This window comes from Alosa alosa, chromosome 6 (assembly GCF_017589495.1).
Source record: "Alosa alosa isolate M-15738 ecotype Scorff River chromosome 6, AALO_Geno_1.1, whole genome shotgun sequence".
Classification (NCBI taxonomy): Eukaryota; Metazoa; Chordata; class Actinopteri; order Clupeiformes; family Clupeidae; genus Alosa; species Alosa alosa.
The window spans coordinates 33357397-33367813 of record NC_063194.1 but is presented as its reverse complement, the minus strand read 5'-3'; positions in this window follow the sequence as shown (position 1 = coordinate 33367813).

The window sequence follows — 10417 nt, the reverse complement described above, 5'->3', positions numbered from 1 at the left end:
ACAATGATAGTACCTGATAGTACATGTTGTTACACAGGTTGTACCACTGTACCTAATTAGGTAGGTACACTGTAACAGCGACACATTAAAGTGTTACCAGCAATTCGTTACACTCGTTATACTTCCTGACACTGAGACCATCGGCCCGCCGGCCCACAGTTGCAAGGGTGGTTTTTCCGCTCACAGACGCTAGGGGGAAGCGAGACGGCCACCATTCAACCCGAAAAAAGTCATATAACCATTCCAATGACTCTGAAGCTGTTAAATGAAGGTATATTAAGCTAAAAAAACTTGCATATTAAGCTAAAAAACCTGCATAGTGTGCCTTTAATGAGTAAGAATGAAAGTTCTGCTGTATTTATTGCCAACAAAATTCCGCGATATCTCCCGCGATGTCTCCCGCGAGTCACGTCAGGCAGACTGTAGCCTGTCTGTCCGGGATGAGCTGCCCTCTGTTGTAGCTCCTCCCGGCTAGCCTCTGAAGATCACGTTTACGTAGAAAGCCAGACCAAGTCAGACTCAGTCCATCTCAAACAAGCCTATTGTCTCTGCGAGCAATGAGCAATGATGCACGTTAATTTACCCCTTGCATCCCGGGGGAACCAACCAAATCGGCGTATCTGATATGTATGTGGGCCAGAGGCGAGCTAAACTGATGACGACAGCGCTGCAACGTTGGAGGCAGGGCTTGAAAACGAACTTATTTTTCAAACGTTCCGTTCCGAACGGTTCAGGTAGGCCTATGTTTAACGTTTTCGTTCTTGCATGCGTTCCGCCACCAACATATCGGTCCTGAACCGGTTCGGAACGCAACATATCGTTCGTTCTTAAAGTTCCGGCAGTGTTTGGCAGGCCTATCAAGTCTATTTTTGTGGACTTTACCTTAGAATAGACGTAGGCTACTCATTATTTCCCCTTGATTTAGCCTATACAGTAGCTATGCCCAAAAATAATAAATCACAGGCGGCATCCAAAAACTTTCAGATGGGCTATCCATCCCATAGCCTACAGACTTACTGTAGGCCTAACCTATGCCTATAAATAATTTCTTATCAAAAATATTTCTGGATAATGCTAAACTCCTTACCTGGTTGTAGCCTAAGTTTTATCCATATGGAGATCTTCAAAGGCTTGCTATAATTCCAACCCTGTTTATAAACAAACCTGTCTGTTGCTGACAAGGCCTATCTCAAATTTCCCGTTTAACTCTTCTACATAGAATAGGCTATAATTAGCAAACAATTCAAATCCGACTTTAAAACGACAAAGTGGACAGGCAAAATAGGCTATTACGCATAGGCTACAAACAATTTCCAAATGAGTTTTAGTAGCCTACGCTCGAGCTGGCCTAAGATCCGAAGTGGCAGACGGATAGGTTACATTACAACAGCAAGACAAAATATACATTTGGACCAAAGGTCCATTTATTAAATTTTTTTTTTTCAAACTGCAGAAATCAAATTATTAGGCTGTTATATAGAGAACGAAAAAAAACGTTATTAACCGGTTTTGTGGATTTCAGAATAACGTTTCTGTTCCGGAACAGTTGAAGACCATTTTGTATTCGTTTCCGTTTCCGCTCCTCGTAAAATTCCGTTCGTTTTCGGTTTTCGTTTTCGTTCCTTGAACCGGTTCGGAGCCCTGGTTGGAGGTCAGTAAACATTGGTCATAGTGTTACCCAATTGCGTCGAAGTCCGGAATCATTCAGACTAAACGTGGTCTAGTGTTACCCAATTGCATGCAGTGAGATTTTCAAATGAATGCTTGGTGCCGCCCCTCAAGTTGGGCCATTACATTGTTCGTGGCCAGACTCTTAATCTTTCTAGATTACCAGGGTCTGGATTTTCCAGGCTAGGTTTTTGGTGATTCGGAAATCAAATCTGTTGCCAAATTCGAATGCGTGCACAGATTTGTCTGCGTTCACCCGGACCCTGGCTATCTCAGTACTGATCCTGGCTATCTCAGCACTGTAAGATGGAAAAAACCCCCCATAAAATCCAGATTCACCCAAGTGTCTGGTCAGGGAGGCAAACAGCATGTTATCAGTCTCTGATCTTTGGTCTTCAACACCTGGGCAGCCGGATGGTTTTAGGTCTCCGCCTTGTAAACACCCCCTCATCAATATCATTAGCATATGTTTTAATGAAATCAATGGCCTAAAAGCTGTAGCCTATGTAAAAATATATATTGAAAACATTGTATAGGCCTAGCCTATGCCATCTGATGTTAACTAGCCTATATCGTCAGTTCGAATAGCTTAACTAATTATGTTTTTTTTCAGCAAAGCTTTCTGGAAAGAGATCATTATGCATCCATGTCCATTGTCCTCTGCTCGCTTTCATTCCTTTTGCTTGCAGTAATGTGAATAATCAACATTTAGTATGTTTAGGCCTACTTTGTAGAAAAAAAATGGGTAGGTCTAGCTTATGAAGGAAAGACCTCTAGGCCTACAGCATAATCATGTACGTTATGGTACAGTAGGCTACTGTACGTTTCCAATATGACCCAGGGTAATATGCTGATTTAGTCTACAAAACAGAGGACTAAATTAAGGTTGATATGTCATGTAGGCTTAACCTTTCTTTTAGGGTAGGCTATGTTTTTGCTGAAAAAGTAGCCTAGTTCGCCGGTCATTATTCATTCATTCTGCATATCTTTGCTATTGTTTTCTTTCAATAATGTCCAATGGCTTAAACATTGTCCTTTATTGTTTGCTTTAGGCCTACCTTTATATTTTAGCTACCTTTATACATTATTCAACTTACGTACTGTCATCTGATCTTGGGCACTGCCAGTCAAAAAAGCAAACAGGTGCGTGCTCTGCACCTCTTTTTACTAACTCGGCCTTGGCTTACTAAATATGAAGATGCCCTGCTTTCAGAAGATACAGTAACTTCCGTCCCTTGGTTGTGTAGGCTATATATGATATAAAAAATATCTATAGCCTACATTGTATAGCTTACATTCAAATATTACCTTTCTGTAACGAAGCTGGGAATAGGCCTATGAGCGCAAATTAGGATGTGGAGGCTAAACGCTTAAATTATCACGCTTATAATTTAGTCCTCTGTATAGCCTATACATGCTATGCATTTGATTGGAGGATAAAATATCTCCATCTTGGGAGATTCACCTATTCACTCTTTTCTCTGCTCACACTTTTTGTGGACATTTGATATATTTATGATTTATGGCATGCAGGGGCGTAGCCAGCTGGGTCCAGACTTTTTATTGGGGTGGCACTTGGGAATCAAAACTACTATTTGAAAACTACTCAAAAAGTTTTGAAGATTAGGATTAGGATTTTAATAATGGCAATAAACTGTGCAAAGCCAACACTGATACACAGGTCAGTTTGTTGGGCACTCCAACATATTTTCCATAAATAGGTCAATGGCAATAAAAAATATTATGATAATGCACCTTACTTAATCAGTTTTATTCAAATGATGTTAACTCAAAGAACAATAATAAATACTACAAATCTTGTATGTATATATTTGATCTCATACTGATGGCCAAACTATATTTCTTTCTGATATCCACTCCAAGTACTTGGCTGTAAGTAACATGGCTCTGAATTAAGACATTAACCCTTAGAACCCTAGACTGTTTTAAGGGCTTTTTCACTACCTTAGAAACATTTATCCTGGTCAATGTAAGTGCCATACACACTTGCTATATATTGTTTTTTAACAGAGGCTACCCTAGGCTACCCAGATCTGCCACTATTTCATGTATTAATACTTGCATTGATTTCATTTTGATTTTTAAATAATAAAAAAAATAGTGTATTATAAAAAATCCTATATTTTGACATGTATCTCACCACTGCAAGCTGGCACATGTGTGCATAGGGCAGACTGTTCTGAATCTGGCAATATCATTGCCATGGTGGAGGGATTCTCTGGGGCTGAGCAAATGTGAAAAATATGTGGTGTGTGCCTTATGGAAATAAATGCCATTTTTTTTTTATTTAGCCCTATGGCTACTCTATTTTTGGCCATTCTCACTACCTTTAGTTATAAGCAGTTATCCTGGTCATTGTAAGTGCCATTGACACAGTAATGAAAAATGCCCTTTCTGCGCTCCATATCTGTGACACGAACTAATCTGACCTGACTGAACCCGAGTTTGCATGTTCTGTGTGTACACTCATGATGATTCTAAAAAAACTTTTTACTGCATTGTCATGAACAAAGTGAAGGCAAAAAGGTGTTTCTTTGTCGAATAAATTGGGATGCAATGTGAGTCTCGAATTGGATGCCATGCAGGAATTTGCTAGGATCTCAAAACCGGATTATGAACATGCTTTGCCATAGAGAAACACATGATAGCGTTGGATTATGAACATGCTTTGCCACCACAACACACAAAAACGTGGGGTAAGTCGAGCTATGAAGTTATTATTTTGATGTAATTTCGTCTGTTTTATAACCCAGACGGATGCACTTGGTATCAAATGATAGCTCTGTGTCTCCTCTTTCACCTGACATGCGTGCCATATCTATCCGATCACGGGTTCGTGAGTAGGGCCTAATTCAAACGAGAGTAATGGGTGTGCAGCGTTGGTTTTTGTACATTATTTTATTTTGCAGTCACGTTGTCTGATTTTATAGCCCAGAAGGAACGATACTGGTACCAACGATACTGGTACCAATAGATAGCCCTGTGTCTCCTCTTTCTTCTGATATGCTTGCCATATCTATGCGATCACGGGTTCGCGAGTAATTCAAACGAGAGTAATGGGTGCGCAGTTGAACTGTAAATATGAATCAATTATATTTAATTACATGATATTTATTTTTATTTTCATACTTGATCGCACAGGCAAGTGTTTAGTCTCGTTGGAAAGCCCCACTTCGGCTCTGTCACGCAATTAAGGTTTCAACTTGACGAACTAGTAAAAAAATATCAACCCAGCTTCCATTCAGCTTGGAGGGAAATTTCAAGGTAAGACGTCAATCGTTTGTAATGATTACAATTACATTGTACTAGCCTATATTTCATCATATTTCCATTTTCTCCCCCATAATTTTGCAAAATTGTAAGATTAGTATCGTTAGGTGTGTTAGCCTCTAGTATTCATTATATACTATTCGTTGTTTGGTGTATCAGCTAAAGTTAGGAAACGTTAACTGTTAGCCTATTAATGCTTGCTTGCAAATAACCTAACGTTACCCTACAACACACATAGTTAGTAATGTTGAAGTTGTTGAATAGCATGATCTATATAGGCTAATCTATAGATTGTATACATATCCTAATAAAGTGCCATTATAGGCGGTAGGTTAAGGTGTTGTAATAGTAACTTTGTTAGCAATACCCATGGCAAGGCTATTAGATAGCTTTTTTTTTTAGCATGCTTGTCCAAAACAGGCATGTGCAATCGAATGTAATCCGCAGATGAATGCGCATAATAATAACCTTAGTCAAGAAGTGCATTTGTATTTGAGCTAGCTTTATGCAATCTGTTAATGCAATGAGTTAATACAACTACATGTAATTAATAATGTTTTGTGAATACAGTAATAACGTTTTCCTGATGTCCCAATTCAACTTAATTAATAGCAGCTGTTAATTGGGACCCCCCCATTCTCTCCAATAAATGATGATAAGTACATTAAAGATGAGAGTGAGTGTTAGGTGTGTTAATGCTTAATGTGAATTCATTTAAGATGCAAGCAAGAACGAGCAAACGACTCTCAAAATTTAGAGAGAGGAGTTCGACCTGGGCGGAGGCCACGAGGAGAAATCGCAACGTTTCCCATGTGGTCAACGATGCGCATATCATGGTAAGATGCAGCTGTCCAGTTGATCTTTGAATGTACAATAGATTTGAGTGCACAGTTTGAAAAAGAGGAAGCATCTTCCCTGCAGCTGTCACCCTACTGAATACTAACTCTGCAAGAACACTGAACACTAACTCTAACCAAGCTACTAACACCCCACCACCACCACCCTACTGAACACTAACTCTGCAAGAACACTGAACACTAACCAAGCTACTAACTCCCCACCACCACCACTGATGCATCCTTGCCTGTTGAGCTGCACCTCAACCATGGACCTCTTGACAGGGACAACAAGGAGGTGGCAATACCCTATCCTACTCATAGCATCCTGTTTATATTACAAAATGTACACACTGTAACTACACTTATACATATCAGGACCAATATTCCTACTGCTCTTATAATGTTAATGCCATCACACTGTAGACTATACTCCATAGTCAACTGTACCTATCTATACTGTTATTACTGCATAGACACTTATGTTACTACTGCTATAATATTACTGTTAATATACTGCACATACCAATATGTTGGCAGCCATTGGGGCTATGTGCCTTGCTCAAAGGCATCTCAGCTGTGGTGCAGTGAGAGTGCTTTTCAGTCAGTTCCCCCACATTTTTTACACCAGGAATTGACTGAACCCCCACCCTCTAATTTCAATGGTTTACTTATCTGGGTGGTTCTAAAAATGGCAAGCCCTGTAAAAAGTTATATTAATATAAAGAGAATGAACCATATTGTGGTGTGGTGGTGAATTAGCCAATGTACTATATTATGGTGTGGTTTATGATTATGGCCACGTAAAGCAAACACTTTGACCTGCATTCAACTGGTACGTGCCCATGGTTTACAGCTAAGTTGCAGAGCAGGAAGAAAACCTTGCTGGTTATTCCTTTCACACAGACACTCTCATGACAACTGTCATGTTTTCAACTTGCTGAAAATCACACATCACATTGCTTCTGACCCTCATTTGTTATTGTGCTTTATGAAACAACTGTTTGTCTTGCAACTCCTTCAGGTGGAAAAACTGAAGGCCCTGGGGATGAGACCCCTACTTCTCACCGGGGCTATTCCAATACTAGCCAGGTCTGGGGGACAGAATGCGTGTTCCCCTATGACCTCCCAGACCTGGCTAAGAACATCATTAAACAGATTCAGTTTCTGTATAGAAACCTGTTAGAGGGTATGTTTTTTTATCTTGTCACTTGTCCAACATAATTTATCAGCACACCCTAGCTTTACATATTGTTTTTTTCTTGGGGATCAATCAAGTATCTATCTATCTATCTATCTATCTATCTATCTTCTTTAAAATATGAAAGGATGGACTCCACCAGGAGAGGAACCAGCAAAAAAAAAAAACAGACAGACGTAAGAAAATGTATTTTGTTTTAAGAAACAATGTTTAAGAGATACTGTGGCAAACAAACCTTGACTTAACATCATTGTAATTTATTTCAATAAGAGATGGGAGAGAGAGGGGCTGTGGCAGGTGAGGAGGCAGCCGTGTAAGCAGAGGAGGAGAGTGCTGTGGAGGCAGAGGAGGAGAGTGCTGTGGAGGCAGAGGAGGAGAGGGCTGTGGAGGCAGATGCTGTGGAGGCAGAGGAGGAGAGTGCAGAGGAGGAGAGTGCTGTGGAGGTGGAGGAGGAGAGTGCTGTGGAGGCAGATGCTGTGGAGGCAGAGGAGGAGAGTGCTGTGGAGGCAGATGCTGTGGAGGCAGAGGAGGACAGTGCAGAGGAGGAGAGTGCTGTGGAGGTGGAGGAGGAGAGTGCTGTGTAGGCAGAGGAGGAGAGTGCCGTGTAGGCAGAGGAGGAGAATGCTGTGGAGGCAGATGCTGTGGAGGCAGAGGAGGAGAGTGCAGAGGAGGAGAGTGCTGTGGAGGCAGATGCTGTGGAGGCAGAGGAGGAGAGTGCAGAGGAGGAGAGTGCTGTGGAGGCAGAGGAGGAGAGTGCTGTGGAGGCAGATGCTGTGGAGGCAGAGGAGGAGAGTGCAGAGGAGGAGAGTGCTTTGGAGGCAGATGCTGTGGAGGCAGAGGAGGAGAGTGCAGAGGAAGAGAGTGCTGTGGAGGAGAGTGCTGTGGAGGCGGAGGAGGAGAGTGCAGAGGAGGAGAGTGCTGTGGAGGCGGAGGAGGAGAGTGCAGAGGAGGCAGATGAGGAGAGTGCTGTGGAGGAGAGTGCTGTGGAGGCGGAGGAGGAGAGTGCAGAGGAGGAGAGTGCTGTGGAGGTGGAGGAGGAGAGTGCAGAGGAGGCAGATGAGGAGAGTGCAGAGGAGGAGAGTGCCGTGGAGGCAGATGCTGTGGAGGAGAGTGCAGAGGAGGAGAGTGCTGTGGAGGCAGATGAGGAGAGTGCAGAGGAGGATAGTGCAGAGGAGGAGAGTGCTGTGGAGGAGAGTGCAGAGGAGGAGAGTGCAGAGGAGGAGAGTGCTGTGGAGGCAGATGAGGAGAGCAGAGAGGGAGGAGAGGAGGCAGAGGCAGATGAGGAGAGTGCAGAGGAGGAGAGTGCAGAGGAGGAGAGTGCAGAGGAGGAGAGTGCTGTGGAGGAGAGTGCAGAGGAGGAGAGTGCCGTGTAGGCAGAGGAGGAGAGTGCAGAGGAGGCAGATGAGGAGAGTGCCGTGGAGGCAGAGGAGGAGAGTGCCGTGTAGGCAGAGGAGGAGAGTGCTGTGGAGGCAGAGGAGGAGAGTGCCGAGGAGGCAGAGGAAGTAGCCATGGATGCAGGGGAGCCAGAGGGGGCAGAGGAGTGTGAGGAGGTAGAGGAGAGAGAGGCAGCCGCAGTCTACCAATTAAGTATGGAGCTACTTTGAGCCTCGTAAATGGTGTAAAAGTGATTTATTTGCATGGCTAGGCCGATGCCCGAGGCACCACAACGAAACACTGTGTTGGTAGCATTGGCTAACTAGCGCCAGATTTCTGAGTGCAGGGGACAAGCCGAGGTGAGCTATGAGACATACGTTCACACTCGGTATCATGTTTCAACACACTTTAGGTCAAAATCACACCGGAATTATCCTTTAAGTTTATGGTCTACTGTATTCATCTAGCATCCATATGTGTTCTTGTAGTGTCATGCTGCTAATGCTTTTCAGTGCCAACAGTAATGTAACAGTAACTAGCCTACATTCAGCTGACCCGTATTTGTGTAACCTGGAATGCTTGGACATTCCCAGTAGCAAAAGATGAGAAATCATCTGCAAAGGTTATATCATAAAACCCGTAGCCCATTGACTCAGATGTGATGTGATCAGGTAAGAGGTTTGGAACAAAAACGGCAATGCTGCTTTGTGATTGTTGGACTTTTATTTTGACAAGTTGTCGTCGTTCTGTCTTCCACATTCATGAAAGGTTTGGTAGGAATGTTGAGTCATGTCTCATGAAACAGTCATGAATGCTTTATGTGCAGTTTATGACAGCTGCTATGAATGTGTTATGAACTCACCTGTCAAGTAAGGTGTTACCAAGATTTCAAACCTTTTATTACAAAAACTTTCATATTGAAATTGGGCTAGTTTGAGCTCCCTGAAAAAGTTAAAAATTAAGCATTTGTATTCGACATAATTGTATTTATGTGAGTGTGTATTCTTATAAAACAGCATGGAAAAAGCACAGGGGGTTTAATGCATTGTTTTTTTAATTTAATAAATAAAACAAAAATTATGAATCAGTCAGAGTTAAATTACATTAAGTTAGAATTTCCCTGAGTGGTGACACACTGACTTCATTTCTGCTCTGAGAGGGAGAGAGAAAGAGAGATACAGAGAGAGAGAGAAGGAGAGATACAGAGAGAGGGAGAGAGAGGGGAAGAGAGAGAGAAGGAGAGATACAGAGAGTGGGAGGTTGAGCAGCTGATGGAAAGAGCTGGAGAGTAGTAGGAAATGGGCGTTAATGGGATCCTTGGTTTCTTCCTTGGTAAGGGAGTTTTTCCTTACCCCTGTTGCTCTTGGGTGCTCCTTGTTGGTGCCCCCAATCCCAATCCTCCCCCACCTTTCTTATGCAGCCCTTGCCACTTAATCTACAGATCTGCAGAGCAAATTCAAATTAGCTAACAGGTTCGTTTGGGTTCACCCAGGCTAGGGGAGTAAAAAGGAAGTGAGAGATACAAAGTGAGACACACACAGAGAGAGACACACACACACACACACACACACACACACACACACACACACACACACACACACACACACACACACACACACACACACACACACACACACACAGAGAGAGACAGCAAGCTGAGTGGAGTTGAGCTGCAACATGAACCTCTGTGAGTGCAGCTGAGTGAGCTGCTGGGCTGTAACTTGGCGACCTGCCTTGTGGTGCACAAACGAATAAGCTCCTGGAATATGATCTCCACAGTGGGCACCTCCCTCCTCCAGCAGTGGGAGTGAGGACAGCTAGAGAGAGCGGGGGGGTGGTCAGGCTGACTGCATGGTCTACTGTACATGGATATGGATGTCTTGGAGACCGGCCGCTTGCTGGTGAACTGAGGACAGAGGTGAAGGGAGGGAATGAGAGGATGAAGAGAGAGATAGACGGAGAAAGGGAGAGAGACTGGGAGAAGAACGGAAGAGAGACTGGGAGAAGAGAGCATCCACATTCCCACCTCCTTATGTGACCTTACAAC